General features: G+C 37.7%; 1 pseudogene; it reads right to left on the reverse strand.

The window, feature by feature from the left end:
- Positions 1-5733: 5733 nt before the first annotated feature.
- LOC124796950 lies at positions 5734-5904 on the reverse strand (annotated as a pseudogene).
- Positions 5905-18656: the final 12752 nt, after the last annotated feature.

Consider the following 18656-nt stretch of genomic DNA (forward strand, 5'->3'; position numbering starts at 1 on the left):
GAACACAGAACACCGAGACGTCTGCTACCCATTGACTGTGGAACATGAGTTTAAATGTACGTCATCACCTTTGGAGAGCTGTTTGGAGGTGCTCCACAATGCTGCAAACTCTTCCAATTTCCGTATGTTGCGATGTCTCCCACATTGTTGTCAATAAGAAACACCAACTCTGACTTTTATCTCAACCATCCTGGGTGTTGTAGTAACTTAACTTTTACCATGTGATGTCCATCTTTCTGTGAGAACCGATAGATCGGAACATGTTAATGCCGCTTTAGCACTTGACACAGATCTCAAAGTCATGGTAGAAAAACAAAACGTATGGCGGTGTACAAACTGTAGTAATGCATTGCTTGGGTGTGTTACAGCAGAAAAACAATGCATCAAACTGCCTTTGAAAGAACAACAGAGGAGCCCTCTCTTGTGATTGATGATCTATTGGATATGGTTCTCCTACAGTACTGGCGAGAAAACATTACAAGAGGTCTGTGCCAGCGACTTTGATCACTGGCTGCCTGCTTCAATGGACCAATACGCGTATATTTAATAGCATCACCACAGATGCTCGATGTCAACACACAGGCGCTACTTGTTGCCAATATATCAGAAGAGAGAGACTGAATTTACTTTAAGCAAATGAGTAACTGACTTACTTTTAACGTAAGAATAATAAAATCGTGACCAAGGCAGCAGAAGTTGCTCTCTAAGCTAAATACAGAATAAATGAAATTCTGCCCTTTTAATTTGTGCTGTATCTTTAGTTATTAGTTTTGCCAACGCGATTTCAAGTTACTTTAAGGAGAGCCGGAGGTGGTCAAATCCAAAAAATTACGATTTTCTTTTTGCTACCAAAAATTAATTGGAACATTCCTCTTTAATGTAAACTTTGAATTATTGTTCTACTCGCCCTAGATATGGAGTTATTACCATTTTCCTCCACGCCTGCAGAGGAAATGGGCGGCCGCTGAATGCATCTAACACCCTCTCGTGACTTCCTGGCGAGCTGCTTGGGATTTTCTCGGCCCGTTACGCATACAGCACCTTATGTTATGCATACAGCGAGTGTGCAAGGGTTGGCTACATTGTTTTCTGTGACAAATGAAGCGCTAGGAGCGCGGAACATCGTCTCTTTGCTGTTTACCGTTTCGAATTAGTTCAGCGTTGTGCCTGTTATTGGTAGTATTATACTTCTTGTGTAAAGCATTGTTCTGGTTACGATGCCACGTTTTAGTAACCGTGTATATAAGAAGAGGAAGAATGTAGGGAAAAGAAAATTAACACTAATACCAAGTTGCAATACTGCAATTACTGAAACAGTGCGTTATTCTGCTAAGCAACACATGGCCGGCCATAGTCCTGTGACATCTTCTAGCAAGAAGCTGACTGGTGGACGTGACAGATTTCGTGAATATGTTAGTGACAGTGATGATATTAACGAAGTACTGAATATTGGATTATTATCTTCTGTGCTGAAAGAAAGTGTTCTGTGCAAAATGTGTTCAAGTGTAGGAGTGGGTCTAGAGATAACAAAGCACTTTGGTTTAGCTTGTGAGATGAAGATAATCTGTGCATGTTGCAAGTATCAAGTGACTTTCTACAATTCACAAGCCAGTCTCTTTGGTGAAAATGGACGATCTAGAGTGTTTCATGTGAGTGTTCGACTTGTGTATGGTCTTCAATCCATTGGAAAAGGGTCTGCTACTGGTAAACTGTTTTGTGGTATTATGAACTTGCCATCGCCTCCAAGCAAATTTGGGTACTACTGTGAACTGGTAGGATTCTCTGTTGTAGATGTGGCTTTGAAAACCATGAAGGAAGCAGTGGAGGAATCTGTAGAAATGAACGGTGGTTCTAGGGATTTGGTAGTGGCATTAGATGGTTCCTGGCAAAATAGGGGTCATAAATCCCTGAATGGGGTTGTAATTGCTACTTGCAAAAGTGATAGATGTTGCAATATTATCAAAACATTGTAGGTGCAAAAATAAAATCAAAGGAGAGCACAGTGGAACCTGTGAGGCAAATTTTAGTGGATCAAGTGGAGCAATGGAAGTGGATGGAGTGAAACAAATTTTTGAACATTCAGTTCCCAGATACAACGTTAGGTACAGATACTACCTTTGGGATGGTGACTCCAAAGGTTTCAAGACTATAGAGGAACTGAAACCATATGGAAATGAATTTGTAGTTGAAAAGTTGGAATGTATTGGGCATGTGCAAATGCGTATGGGTGCACGGCTTCAAAGGCTCAAACAAACTTTGGGTTCAAGTAAGCTCAGTGATGGAAAGACAGTAGGAGGTAGAGGCAGGCTTACTGATGAGGTGATTGAACGTCTACAGAGATACTATGGGTATGCTATAAGGCAAAATACTAGTAATGTTAGTGACATGCGAAAAGCAGTGTGGGTATTGTTCCTTCATACTGCCTCTTCCAATGAATACCCTCAACACAGCCTGTGCCTAAAAGATTCCTGGTGCAAATATAATGCAAAAAAGGACTATGATCACAAACATGGTTTGCCAGCAGCTGTGATAAATGCAATAAATGACTTAGCACAGCCAGAATTGTTACACAAATGTCTACACAGAAAGACGCAGAATCCTAATGAGAGCGTAAACAATTTGATTTGGAAAGTGATTCCTAAAAGGGTGTCTGTAAGCATAAAAACACTGCACTTTGGCATTTGTGATGCAATAGCAACCTACAACCAAGGGAACAGTGTGAAGTGTGAAGTTCTGAAGGCATTAGGATTTACAGATGGGGTGAACACTGTACGAGCACTAAGAAATATTGACAGAGAAAGGATAAGAGGAGCAGAAAGAAGAGAAAGGCATATGAAGTATGATGGAACAACAGGCCAGAAAAGAAGACAGAAGAGGAAGCTTTTGGAGGATGAAGAAGAAGACCCTGATAATCCATCCCATAGTGCAGGAATGTATTGAGAAACTTTGATAGCCATTTCCAGTAAATTAGAATTTTTCGAGTATAAGGAACATTTTCTCAAAATCCACTCAAGCTAGAGAGATGAAATTTTTATACAGCACTCCTAGTGGTCAAACTTACATTGTAACACAGCCATTTGGCAATATGTTCAGTAGTTTCATTTCAGTTTAATTATAAAGCAATTATTTGTAAAAAAAATTTGGGTCATTAATAAAAAAATAATTGGAAGGAAACTAGAAAAGATACTCCAAAATCCCTCTGTCATAACTGCAATACTAAACCACTCTATATGTAAAAAAAATTCAAATTTTTCTATTTGGTAGTTTATTCATAAATGTTCCTCAAACTTAGTGATTTTAACATGGGCAGCATAGGCACCTCCGGCTCCCCTTAAGGGAGGGAAGTTGATACTCAGAATTGCGAATTAGTTAAGCCTCTGTTATGGAATACAAGAACGAATAGTCACTGAGGCACCAAAACTTAGACTGAAACTGGTCATTCGCAGAGAAACAGAACTGGCACTAAATAGTTAATCAATTTTCGTATTTTTACGAGACTCCTAGATTGGAAAGGAAAGGGACCTCACTTGGTAATAATGTCTGAGGACAATAACAGCACAGGCACCCTACCAGTTTTAACCATCGCACGTTATTATTTAAGAAATTTAGTCATTCAAGTTTGTGAAATAAATGCCACTGGGTAATGCATGTACAATATCGGTTACACTTTGTCAGTTAATAGTCTCACGATGTTGTAGCTGTGCAGACGATAGAGAATATAGCCGACGGCAGAGCTGAACTGCTGCTAGTTGTGAACCATGAGCCATTTTCAGAGCCACTGAAAGTTATGAGACAGGCAATAGTTACAATTGTAGCTTCCTCCACCTGTCCGCTCCGATTGCGCTCTCAGTACTCATGGGTTAACAAAGGGATGCACCTACACTGGTGCAATCATAGCTGCAAACCATTCTCTGCAGTAGCGTCCAATAAAATCTTTTGCACTTTTCAAGACTCAGCTGCTCTTCTTCCTCTCTGCTCACAGTGTAATGGAGACTTTCCATGTATAAACAAAGGCACAGCTACTGCCATTTCGTTGTTGCTCTTGATACATTCAAATAAAGTTGGCTTGGCTCTTGCCCAGCGATTTACAATATTTACATTATAATTACAATCGATCATATGCATTCAGGAATTAATACACTGTTACATCCGTTAGGTATTAAACATACTTTCTGTAATAAAGTTTACAATTTTAGAATTGGCAGTTCAGCGCAAGTTATCAACGGATATTAAATGGCGAAAACTTTGGGACGGTGCACAAGGTATTTTATCTGCGTTTTTGGAGTTACAAGCTCTGGTTCTCTACCAGGTGAAGTTAGCGAAGCTTTTATAGTTCGTTGTTTTATTCCACTTGATGTTATAATAATAGCGAAGAGAGAGAGAGCGATTGTGCTGTTAACGAAGTCTCTGGCACCATTAGACTGTCGTTTTTCTAACGTAGTAATCAAAGGAAAAGGAGATCAGGATGTGTAGAGGGCGATATTTATAGACTGTCATTCAGTATCGATGAATTGTAGGTGTCGTGCTTCTGAATATCTTTGTGCAGTCCGCGTATACTCTATATAATTGTGAATTTCCTTCTGTTGCATAGTTGTGAATTTCCTCCTGTACGTCAGTGTGCTATTTTTCTCGTTGTGATAGCCCTCTACCTAGTCAGTGACGGGTGGAGGACTAGACAACCTCCTAACTAATGGAACAGTGGTGTCACAACGTGATGAGATTTCCAGAGAACCAGCAGGAGTCTGGGACTTGGCGGGGCACATCTCTTACTCGTGGAAATAATGTAGATTCAATCACTATATATCGAAGACTGGAAGATTCGTAAGAATAAGCGGTTAGCGATACTCTGACGAAAGGGGAGTACAGAGGTGCGCTCTAAATCGCTTCTTCTAAGTGTTGTGGACAAACATATTACAACCTTTCACATTCACCTCGCGATGTGACTGTGATGAGAAAATTAGGAGCTAATATGAAGATTTTTATGGAGAGACAATCAGTTCCGAGTTTTGTTTTCTTGATAAATAAGAGGCAACATCCTTCGTGAATTTTGTGTGCATATAAATGGATGGAGTGACATCTCAATAGCTAGACTAAATTTACATTTACATCTACATGCTTTCTTCACAAGCCATTGTACGTTGTTTGGCAGAGGGTACTCTGCACCACTGCTAGTCATTCCCTTTCCTGTTCCACTCGCAAATAGATAGAGGGAAAAAACTCCCTGTACGCCTCCTTATGAGCTCTAATTTTTCGTATCTTATCTTCATGGTCCTTATGTGAAATGTATCTCGGCAGTGGTAGAATCCTTCTGTGGTCGGGTCTCTGAATAGCGTTCCTCGAAAAGAACATCATCTTCCCTCCAGGGATTTCCATTTGAGATACCTGGTGAGTGTAATCCGACTGCTGGAAGAAAATCACTCACCTGCAAAGTAACTCTCATGATCAGTTTAATTAATCAGCCTATTAATAACATGCTCATGGGTGGCTGGAAGAGAGGGCTAGAGTACCACGGATATGATTTGGGAGTTGGAGCAGTAATCAGATGTTTTCTCGTTGCGGCGAATACTTTAACGAAATTTTAACCTCCCACCTACACTGGAAGAGATGACCATCATAATAAAATCAGCTATGTAACTGAATTTATAAAGTGATATGTCGTATAAATCTGATATTTACATCTTCTCTTTGCTGTTATCTTAAGAGACTTCGTATGTGGCAAAACATTTGTTTACTTTGAGTTCGAAAGTGAGTACACATCCTGTAACAGAGGTAGAGCATGCTCTTAAGATTCCATCATGAGTCATCAATGAGTTTAACATTCTAGTCCTGTGATGCAGGACGTAACAGATATTAAGCTGATTAGAACGGATTTTTTTACCTGGTGATAGAATACTTAGAGGAAATACAGGGTGTATCATAATTAATGGCGTAAACGCATACAGTTGGAAGCACACGATACCAGAAGGAAAAAAGTCTCAGAAACGTAGGGTCGAAAATGCATACCTTAAGAGCTATGAGCAATTTTTCATCTTCGATACTGTGAAACAAATCTCTTCTACTGCAAGCTCCTTGCTTTCCATAGTTTGGGAAGTGGCAGTATGGACCAAAACAAGAAAAAAAGTCCAGTAAATAAGTGCTCTAAAATGCATACCTTAAAAGTTATGAGCATTTGTTCGTTAGAAGAGTTATGATTCAAAGTAGCGAAGATGAAAAAGTGCTCATAGCTCTTAACGTATGCATTTTAGAGCACATGTTTACTAGACATTTTTTTTTGTTTTGGTCCATACTGGCACTTCCCAAAATATGGAAAGCAAAGAGCTTGCAAATAGAAGAGATTTGTTTCACAGTATCGAAGATAAAAAATTGCTCGTAGGTCTTAAGGTATGCATTTTCGAACCTTTGTTTACTGACACCTTTTTGCTTCTAGTATCGTGTACTTTCAACTGTATGCGTTAATGCCATTAGTTATGATAACCCTGTATAGCCTATGCCACACTGTTAGAGGATTTTCACTACAGGTTACTGTCCTTAGGCGATGTGAAAACGCGTGTGAGCCCCAATTTCTCCTGTCTTTGGAAATACCTTCTATAAAATGTAGAAATCTACATTTCGCGTGAGAAATTCGGTCTATAGTCAACAACATCCATGTCTTGGATTGGGTAAAGTGGATTTTTTAAACTGGGAAGAGTCTATGTCAGGGTGGAATTGGAATTAGAACTATACATCCAAGCGGCACCCACTTGTCCCACAGCGCGCAGCTGACGGTGGCATGAGTGGACCTGTGGCTTTGGTCGACTGGAAGTCGTGGCTTATTTTAGTCTGTGACGGGCGGTTAGTTACAAAGAATGCTCCGACCTTTTGGCTCTTGCCCACAGTTACGGGGACAAGTCCTGGCAGCAGCGCTCCTTGGGTGACTGACTAGCGAAGTAACTACCATGCCAGGTGAGAGGCGGCAGAAGCAGATGTGTGTTGCGCGAGAATAATCAATATGAAGGGTGTTAGCACTGTATGTTTATTCTACCCATGTAAACTGAACAGTTGACTGGTTGGTGACAGTCTCTCTGACCTCTGATAGTTAAGTTGGACAACGAGTGGCTGCTGCGAGATAAGCATGCGGCTGCTGGCATGGGCAATGTGTGGAGGTGACCTATGGAAATTTCCACGATCTCTAACATCTAGCCATGACAACTATTACTATCGAATGGATCATGGTTTAAGTGTATTGCGTGTACTGCTTCTTAATACATCGCAGTGACTCTGTCTTGCAGTGGTATTTGCTGTTGTCTGTATCCTATCATGCAGTAGACCCTTTCTCCCCCTTCTAAATGTAGCTGAGGGAACCACTTAGGAATTATATGCTGCTTTAAAAAACCTAATCGCAACATCAAATTCCTGACTGATCAGTTCATTGTTTCCAGTTGTGGTACTGCGAGCACACATCTGTCAAACCCCTCCCACAAATTGTTTAAGGACATGGCACAATTGAGCTGAAATTTGTAATTCTCAGCTACCTCCAATGTAATGGACTTCCTGCCAAACGACCTAACTGTATCAGATCCACCAAGAGGAGGTAGGTTAAAAATCCGGAAGGAAGAGTAGGTTTTGGAACCTGGGAAGTACAGGATCGAATCCCAGAATTTTTGCCAGATATACCAGTCCTAATATCCCGCAATAGGAAGCAAGGAAAAACTGCCTTGCACGGAGGTATTGACTTAATTAATCAGTCAATCAATTTGATAGAGTGGGGGGCCTATTTCCGAGACACCCACAACTGGGGATTTACCAGGTATCCAATATCTTGTGCAGAACAAAAGAGGGGTTAATATAGTTCCTAGTGGCATTTGACAGATGTTCACTGGTCAGAAAGGAACTCTGCAGTGAGAGAGAGGGGGGGGGGAGAGGGGGGAGAGAGAGAGAGAGAGAGAGAGAGAGAGAGAGAGAGAGAGAGAGAGAGAGAGAGAGAGCATGTGTTTCGACAGGAATTTTCCCAAATGGATGCCAAAGAATTGCCTCCACCTGATGCTTTATATGAGAAGAAGTACCTCAGGGGCGAGGGGAGAGGGGAGGAATGGTGGGGAGGTCGCTTCTTCCAGCATCCGCTGTTGGTGGTATTGTGAACTAGGTCAGTCAGTATCTGCATAGCAGGGTGGATCCATAGAGCAGCTGCTTCCACTGACCTGATGTGGAAGGTGTGTGTTTGAGAGCAGATTGTGCAGTTGCTGCAACCAGAAGTAGCCACTTGAGTTGATGCTACCACCGCGAACAAAGGGGCCTGTGACTGTGGAGTGACCTGGCTGCCACATGGTCATAAAAATGTAGCTTGCGTTCGCTGTTGCAGGCAGCAAAGCTCTTTGGGCGCTCATTATGCATAATGTAATTTCAGTATTGATCAACAGTCTCTGTATGGTTAACATGCTAATAGCAAGAGACGTGTGCTTAATGGTAGACGGCTGGTGGTCACTTGCGGTGCAATGTGCAGTTGTGCGCCAGGGTGCTCCCTGGCTTCAGGTGGACGTCGTGTGCATGCCTCTTGGGCAACTTGGAGAGCTGCAGTGGACACCAGCGTGTGACACGGGGCAGCACAGTTGACAGCGTGTGTGCAGGTGTGAAGGTGCGAGGGTGTGGTTTTTAACAGTGTAATTATGTGTGGTGAGTAATGTTGAGGCGAATTCATGACGTTTTCCTTGTGCGATAGGAAATTTAAATATTTAATTACATCTTTTCGACGTGTTTTACAGGATCTGCATCTTCGAAAATTAAATAAACAGCAAATAATGATGAGCTTCTCCTGCCAAATAAAAAGGAGATCCAACCCCTGCAAACTGAATTTCATAAACATATTATTCTTTGCTATATAATTGACACTGATTTCAATTATGTGTCATGAGATCCGGCCTCTCCAGCACAGACTGAGTCTTTTTCCCGCCAGTTTCCTAGTAGGTATGGGGAGGGGGAAAGTGGGGGACGGAATGAGATGCTGAGGGATTTCTCAGATGGGGAGTGGTTAGTTAATATTCCGATTTATTTACTTAGTCTATAAATTTGATCTCCCCATGAACCATGGACCTTGCCGTTGGTGGGGAGGCTTGTGTGCCTCAGCGATACAGATGGCCGTACCGTAGGTGCAACCACAACGGAGGGGTATCTGTTGAGAGGCCAGACAAACATGTGGTTCCTGAAGAGGGGCAGCAGCATTTTCAGTAGTTGCAGGGGCAACAATCTGGATGATTGATTGATCTGGCCTTGTAACACTAACCAAAACGGCCTTGCTGTGCTGGTACTGTGAACGGCTGAAAGCAAGGGGAAACTACAGCTGTAATTTTTCCCGAGGGCATGCAGCTTTACTGTATGGTTAAATGATGATGGCGTCTTATTGGGTAAAATATTCCGGAGGTAAAATAGTCCCCCATTCGGATCTACGGGCGGAAACTACTCAAGAGGACGTCGTTATCAAGAGAAAGGAAACTGGCATTCTGCGGATCGAAGTGTGGAATGTCAGATCCCTTAATCAGGCAGGTAGGTTAGAAAACATAAAAAGGGAAATGGATAGGTTAAAGTTAGATATAGTAGGAATTAGCAAAGTTTGGTTGCAGGAGGAACAAGACTTTTGGACAGGTGAATACAGGGTTATAAATACAAAATCAAGTAAAGGTAATACAGAGGTGGGTTTAATGATGAATAAAAAGTAGGAGTGCGGGTAAGCTACTACAAACAGCATAGTGAACGCATTATTGTGGCCAAGATAGACACGAAGCCCACACCTACTACAATACTACAAGTTTATATGCCAACTAGCTCTGCAGATGATGAAGAAATTGATGAAATGTATGATGAGATAAAAGAAATTATTCAGGTAGCGAAGGGAGACGAAAATATAATAGTCATGAGTGACTGGTATTCGAGAGTAGGAAAAGGGAGAGAAGGAAACACAGGAGGTGAATATGGATTGGGGGAAAGAAATGAAAGAGGAAGCTGTCTGGTAGAATTTTGCACAGAGCATAACTTAATCATAGCTAACACTTGGTTCAAGAATCATAAAAGAAAGTTGTACACATGGAAGAATCCTGGAAATACTAGAAGGTATCAGATTATATAAGGGTCAGACAGAGATTTAGGAACCAGGTATTAAATTGTAAGACATTTCCAGGGGCAGATGTGGACTCTGACCACAATCTATTGGTTATAAGCTGTAGATTAAAACTAAAGAAACTGCAAAAAGGTGGGAATTTAAGGAGATGGGATCTGGACAAAATGATTAAACCAGAGGTTGTACAGAGTTTCAGGGAGAACATAAGGGAACAATTGTCACAAATGGGGGAAAGAAATACAGTAGAAGAAGAATGGGTAGCTCTGAGGGATGAAGTAGTGAAGGCAGCAGAGGATCTAGTAGGTAAAAAGACGAGGGCTAGTAGAAATCCTTGGGTAACAGAAGAAATATTGAATTTAATTGATGAAAGGAGAAAATATAAAAATGCAGTAAATGAAGCAGGCAAAAAGGAATACAAACGTCCCAAAAATGAGATCGACAGGAAGTGCAAAATGGCTAAGCAGGGATGGCTAGAGGACAAATGTAAGGATGTAGAGGCTGATCTCACTAGGGGTAAGATAGATACTGCCTACAGGAAAATTAAAGAGACCTTTGGAGAAAAGAGAACCACTTGTATGAATATCAAGAGCTCAGATGGAAACCCAGTTCTAAGCAAAGAAGGGAAAGCAGAAAAGTGGAAGGAGTATATAGAGGGTATATACAAGGGCGACGTACTTGAGGACAATATTCTGGAAATGGAAGAGAATGTAGGTGAAGACGAAATTGGAGATAGAATACTGCGTGAAGAATTTGACAGAGCACTGAATGACCTGAGTCGAAACAAGGCCCAGGGAGTAGACAACATTCCATTAGAACTACTGACGGCCGTGGGAGAGCCAGTCCTGACAAAACTCTACCATCTGGTGAGCAAGATGTATGAGACAGGCGAAATATCCTCAGACTTCAAAAAGAATATAATAATTCCAATCCCAAAGAAAGCAGGTGTTGACAGATGTGAAAATTACTGAACAATCAGTTTAATAAGCCACAGCTGCAAAATACTAACGCGAATTCTTTACAGACAAATGGAAAAACTAGTAGAAGCCAACCTTGGGGAAGATCGGTTTGGATTCTGTAGAAATATTGGAACACGTGAGGCAATACTGACCTTACGACTTATCTTAGAAGAAAGATTAAGGAAAGGCAAACCTACGTTTCTAGCATTTGTAGACTTAGAGAAAGGTTTTGACAATGTTGACTGGAATACTCTCTTTCAAATTCTAAAGGTGGCAGGGGTAAAATACAGGGAGCGAAAGGCTATTTACAATTTGTACAGAAACCAGACTGCAGTTATAAGAGTCGAAGGACATGAAAGCGAAGCAGCGGTTGGAAAGCGAGGGAGACAGGGTTGTAGCCTCTCCCAATGTTATTCAATCTTTATATTGAGCAAGCAGTAAAGGAAACAAAAGAAAAATTCGGAGAAGGTATTATAATCCATGGAGAAGAAATAAAAACTTTGATGTTTGCCGATGACATTGTAATTTTGTCAGAGACAGCAAAGGACTTGGAAGAGCAGTTGAATGGAATGGACAGTGTCTTGAAAAGAGGATATAAGATGAACAAAACGAGAATAATGGAATGTAGTCGAATTAAGTCAGGTGATGGTGAGGGAATTAGATTAGGAAATGAGACACTGAAAGTAGTAAAGGAGTTTTGCTATTTGGGGAGCAATGGTAGAAGTAGAGAGGATATAAAATGTAGACTGGCAACGGCAAGGAAAGCGTTTCTGAAGAAGGGAAAGTTGTTAACATCGAGTATAGATTTAAGTGTCAGGAAGTCGTTTCTGAAAGTATTTGTATGGAGTCTAGCCATGTATGGAAGTGAAACGTGGACGATAAATAGTTTGGACAAGAAGAGAATAGAAGCTGTCAAAATGTGGTGCTGCAGAAGAACGCTGAAGATCAGATGGGTAGATCACATTACTAATGAGAAGGTATTGAATAGAATTGGGGAGAAGAGGAGTTTGTGAAACAACTTGACTAGAAGAAGGGATCGGTTGGTAGGACATGTTCTGAGGCATCAAGGGATCACCAATATACTATTGGAGGGCAGCGTGGAGGGTAAAAATCGTAGAGGGAAACCAAAAGATGAATACACTAAGCAGATTCAGAAGGATGTAGGTTGCAGTAGGCACTGGGAGATGAAGAAGCTTGCACAGGATAGAGTAACATGAAGAGCTGCATCAAACCAGTCTCAGGACTTAAGGCCACAACAACAACAACATAAATTTGATATCAAAAGTGCGTTTGTATCGACGTGAGGGAGGGGGGAAGAGGTTGGGTATATTCCAGAGGCGTGGGTTAGGTGGAAGAGGAGGGAAGTGAGGGGTTTCTCAGAAGGATGGATTATCCCCAGGAGAGCCATAAATCAATTGCATGGTGTCATAAATTAATTAACAGAACAATACGTTAAGGGGAGAGGGATACATGGGGGAAGGGCCCACCATCTGGAATAAATTTGACAACAATGCAGAGTGGAGGAGAAACGACTTTACACTACTACTAATGGACAAGTTTAGTGTAGTAAGTCTCTTTATCAGATCTGTTGTATGTTCTAAGTGTTATGCCAATAAAATACAGTCTTTGGTTCGTCTTCCGCACAAAATTTTTTATTTATTCTTTCCAAGTTTAGTTGATTGTAATTGTAACTCCTAGTTTTTTGCTTGAGTTTGTGAACTTTAGATTTGATTGATTTATTGGTAACCGAAGTTTAACGGATTCCTTTTAGAAATCAGTTGCATTAACTCATACTTTTCACTAGGGTCAATTGCCAATTTTCTCACCATAAAGATAATTAAATCGTTTTGCAACTGGTTTTGATCTAATAATGACTTTACTAGATGCTAAAAGACAGCATCATCTGCAGAAAACCTAAGACAATTGCTCATATTGTCTCTTATATCGTTTGTCCAGATAATGAACAGCAGAAACCTTATAATACTATCTTGTGGCACACCAGAAATCACTTCTGTGGTACTTGACGACTTCCCATCAGTTACTATGAACTGTGACTTCTCTGACAGAAAATCATGAATCTAGTCACATAACAGAGACGCTTTCCATAAGTAGAAGTATCTTGTATGTTCGGGCTCACTTTGGTTCACTAGCTCACTCATGAGTTCATTCGCTACTTCACAAAAAGTTAGTCAGAATATACAAAATACTTCTACTGTAATATATACTTTCAGCTCAAATGCAATCTATTTTTTAAAAGGTGAATGTAAGAAAATAAATTTTAAATTTTTTTGTAAAAGGTGAATGTAAGAAAATCAATAAAATGAATTGGTTAATGAAAATTATTCACTAGCAGTCATGAGATTTTTATGAAGAGCAGTTTTTAAATATCATTTTAAATAAGGTCTGTTTACGGTTTTACCACATTCACATGTAACTTTAATTGTCTGGTAATAGTATACACATTCTCTACATATATTTCAGTATCCAACTTTTCCATGTATATTTTTATGAAATTCAGTAATATTTTTTTCATCCATACAAGGACTACATTGCTTTAGCTGTATGGTATCATCTATTAAAAGATTATAAATAAAATAAAAATTTAAAAAATTCACATAATCAATAATTCTATATCATGAAATTTATTATTTTTATTTTTAAATTTCTTCATGTCTTTACATCTCAATTACATCTGCCCATTTTCAATTAATTCATAATCTGAATTACCAATTAATTTAGAAAATCTATATGGCAAAACAATCTTAAACTCGTTATTAAGCTCCACACAAAATTTTTATACATACATATTATTTGAATATTGATATCCAGTAACATTATATAAAACATTTACCTCTAATTCACATATTTTTTAAAATCTCTTACGAGACATTTGCGTTGTTGAGCTTCTTGATTACAGTCTATTTATTTAGAAAAAAAATTAATAGAGAAAGAATTATTTTTATTTTTTGCTATTTAATTTTATACACTATAAATGGATTCAGAAAACAATAACAACCCTCCTACAAAGGTTTCTACTGTTGTGGAGATAGCAGAAACGATATATAATACACCTGAATTAGTTTCCTTATTTTTTAAAAAAAAGAAGAAGTAGATGATTACGAATATGAAGATTATCCTGGTTTTCATGAAGATGACAATGAGTAATATCCATATGGTAATGTATCTATTTTATTTTCCAAAATATATCTTTTATTATCATGAGGGCTCAATGCTTTCTTGTGTACTCGTATTTCAACTGTGTATATTTCGTGATTTTCACTTCCAATCATAATAATTCTTCTGTACTGTTCTCTATTGTTAAACAAACAATCTTTGTAATCTTTTAAACTTAGTCTATTTTTAACAATACATTTCTTAACTCCTCTAGATGATTTCTATATTTTGTCACCAACTTTATAAGCATACATATTTGCTTGTCAACCACAATATTCTTCCATTGCTTTTCCATTACATTCATCTTTCATTTTATCTACAATTCTCTTGTTTACTCATGGAATACCATAAATATTATCTGCTGGATAATCACTTGTATCAAAGTAATTAATCATTGCTTTCATGTCCTCATAAAAATCTTTGTTTCAGTATTGTAAATGTAACTGTCTGTATCTTGGAAAAACAACTCAATATTTTCCCCATATTTCGGTTTCATTATTCTATAGTGAAAATCATACATCAGTTCTTTAGATAAATCGAGTATGCTCATTACAACATAGATAGACTTATTAAAAGTGATTTTTGTCTTATTCATATGAATAGCAGCAAGGTTTCCATTAAATATAGTTCTTCCTTTAAAGTTTTGCTTTGCTATTAATTTATCACATTCTCCTTCATCTGACACTAATTTTATATCAGCTCTATTTCTAATATTTTCCATTGTCTTGCCAAAGACCGAGTTATTCATCAGCTTAAAGAAATCTTATTCATTGCCATTTTTGCCTTTAGTTCTCATTTGAGAATTCAAATCTATATATTTCTTCAACCAGTCTGAGTGATTAACTTTCAAAAATCTGTGTATTTTTGTCAGTTTTATTCCTAGAGGTAAATACTGTTTAAGATTTCTATAATGAAGTACATATTTATATTTATCATTCAAAGTTGTCAGCAACTTGCTTTGTTTCGTTCCTGACACCATTTTATTTTCAGTAGCTAATGGTAAATCTTTATCAAAGCATGCAATTCTTTCGGATATTCTAAATCTGCTTCAAAAACATATCCAATTTTAGCAGTATCTGACATCTCACTTATTTTTGTAGAATCAGAATTGTTTGGTTCATCCCATTTAAATTCACCATAAGGTAAATATTGAATGTAGCATAACCATATAAATTGTTTGCATCTAAATATTCTAAATAATTCGATAATTTCATCTTTCATCATAATCTTTTATATATTTATTATTTGCTTTTACATATTTTTTACAACACTGTGATATTACTCCTCTTGTTGCTTTTTCTACTAAAACAATCATATCATTATCATGTATTAAATCAAGTGGTTGTTTAGTCATTTTTAACATTGCTTCCCAAGATAATGCTGGTGCTGCAAAATACCAAGTGGATCTAATTCATATGCTTTTTTACAAGTTTTTCTAAAATTTTCAAGTACATCTGCTAATAATAATACCTCAGTTTTAAGATATAGATCATGATATTGACCGAGTTTTTCGTATTAAATTTTTCCCAAACTCTTTTTGAATGTTTAAAATCTTCATCACTTATTTTGCAGTCATTCATTGTAAAATTCTTCTTTTGCTGGTAATTGTGTTTCTTCAAATTTCTTCCAAGAATCCATGTAATCATATGGATATACACCTTTTCTGATCACTAGAGCAAATAACTCTTCTGGGTAAAATTTTCTAATGTATTTCATTTGATACTTTTTCAGATTTGATGGAAGTTTGTCAAGTGAAGAAGCCATAAATTTAAATGTGTCAATAAATCTCATCTTCAATGATTCTGTCTTCTTTTCAAAACTAATATATCTATCTTCACTCTTTCGTATTAAATCAATGTCTTTATTATCACAATCAAGTTATTTCACAGACAAATGAGAATTGTATCCAGATAAGTTACGAAAATAAACTGGTACAAAACTAGGATGTTTTAACTATAAAGTACAATTATATATTTTTCAGTCAAATGCTCATGGTGACAAACCTTTTCTTGTATAATGACATCCTCCCAGTGTACAAACTGTAGATTTAATATGTCTTGATTGTTCTTCAGTAGTTAGAGGGCTCATTTCTTCAACTTCAGAATAAATTCTTCCAATTTCGTCTACCTCTTGTTTTATAGATTCAATGAATTTGTAAGACAATTTGGTCGTCTATAAATAACAGGACCTTTATAGTGGTCATTTCTATATTTTTTATAATAACAGAATCCACTCGGTTCATGCTTTTGATATTTCACTGTATATGAATTTTGTGGATTCAGTTGACATTTGTCAATTTTCAATAGTAAACTTTGAAAATCAGCATAAATAACAAATGGAACTTCCTGCATATGTTGATAACTTTTAAAATGAACATATGAACCTTTTTCTGGCATTTATACTTTTAATGATTTGTTAATTAAACAGTTCTTTGCATGATCATCTAAATGTAGTAAACACGTATCACAAATAAATTTTGCTTCTGTGTGTTTTGCAGTTTGACTTGTAACAAGTCTAGATAAGTCTTTTATCCAACAATAGTGTGAATTTTCATCATCTTTAAAATACAAGAAGTTTACGTTTCTTTTTCTTACATTTTGTAACTTTTACTGAATACACTTGATATTATTCATCAAATGAATAAACTTTAACAGATACATTAATTCTATTCTCAGTTTTTGGAATATGACCAATCACAATAGGGATTTCAATATTTTCAAGTTTCCTATCAAGATCAAGACCACATTTTTATATTTTGTTACTCTTTTTGAATTTTTATAAACAGGATATGTGGTTCATGGTGTGGGTTCCTGTTGTCATGCCCTAGTTCATGAACCACGGGCAACGTATGAGTGGTCAAATAAGTGGTCCTGACAGTCAGGATACCAGTTACTTTGCAATAAGGCTGGGCATCTCGGACATATTCTGAGTCGTGGTCACCTTTGTGCTCAGAGAGCAAAGATACCAAATCAACCGTTAGGGGTAAAACTCAATGGGATCTGGTGCAAATAAGGCTAGCAACCTGCTTCCCTGGTACTTTAAATATGATGCTGGCAACAATCAGAGCAAGATGCCTCAGACCTTTAGAGGTGACGGAGTCCCACCTCTAATTGACAAACCAGGGACTTCTAAGATAGGACTTGGCAAACGAATGGTAACGAGATGGGGAGCTAATAATATCAATGGGGGCTACTCTGGGAAGAAGGTAGAGCTGGCCTCCTTTTGACAGCATGTCTTATGTCGCATAGTATAATGACTGAATGTTTTGGGAAAGACAGCTACAGTACACAGATGTTGAATACACGTTTCATTACCTGTTAATTCGAAGTTTACTACTTTTCAGCATAATATGAATACATTTCTTCTTTCAGCTCAATAATCCATTTTGTATTTTTTCCAGGAGAAGCTTTTCGTGATATTAATGTGTTATAAGCAGTTAGTTATTAAACCTGTTCTCGTACTTGCATTTTTTTAACCACTTGTCTCTATCATTTATGAATGTGATCACATATACTGTACTTGTTTCATAACCTTGCTACAGCTGACTCATGACGAATGACGTTATTAATCCTTATTTCCAGCAATAAGTCAAAAGCAAATATTTTCATGCCCCAGCAATTAATTATCGATCTCAATGCAATGCATTACTAGCACAAAAAAAATTATTAACAGTCACAACTATTACCGGTATACAACTAAATAATGCTACCAGGTTAAGATATATCTCTAGTCCTAAATATAATGCAAATTTCTCTGATGTATTGAATCCATTATATCTATGTATTATTGGACTACAGACCTTGAGTAATAGTTACAGTGTGTTACATTTTAAATATGTCCTATGTCACTTGAATGATGAGTTCTGAGTAATACTGAATGATGTTTTATAATAATGCATAAATGCTATGCCAATGATTACTGTAATGAGATGTATTATGAAAGATGTTTTGTAACACTGCATAAATGCTATACCAATGATTACTGTTATAAGATGACTTATGCATAAATGCAGTGTCAATGATTAGTGTAATGAGATGACATGATGCGAATAATTACTGTAATGAAAAGACTTATGATGCCACTAATTACTGTAATTAGATGACTTATGAACACTGTTCTGTAATAATTACTCTAATGAGATGACTTATGCAGAAATGCTATTCCAATGACTACTGTAACTAGATGATTTATGCATAAATGCTATGCCAATAATTACTGTAATAAGATGACTTATGATTAATGTTCTGTAATACTCCATACATACTACTTGAATGTTGTGTAAATAGCCAATGAATGCCAATAATTATTCAGAGTTTTTGATACACTAGTGTAATTCTGAATGATGACTAGCATAAGATTTAATGTCCTTCACCTTCTGACCTAATTACCAGCAACTACTGCAATATCCATATGTCCTGTCCATCCTCATGATCATGGAG

This window comes from Schistocerca piceifrons, chromosome 4, assembly GCF_021461385.2.
Source record: "Schistocerca piceifrons isolate TAMUIC-IGC-003096 chromosome 4, iqSchPice1.1, whole genome shotgun sequence".
Classification (NCBI taxonomy): domain Eukaryota; kingdom Metazoa; phylum Arthropoda; class Insecta; order Orthoptera; family Acrididae; genus Schistocerca; species Schistocerca piceifrons.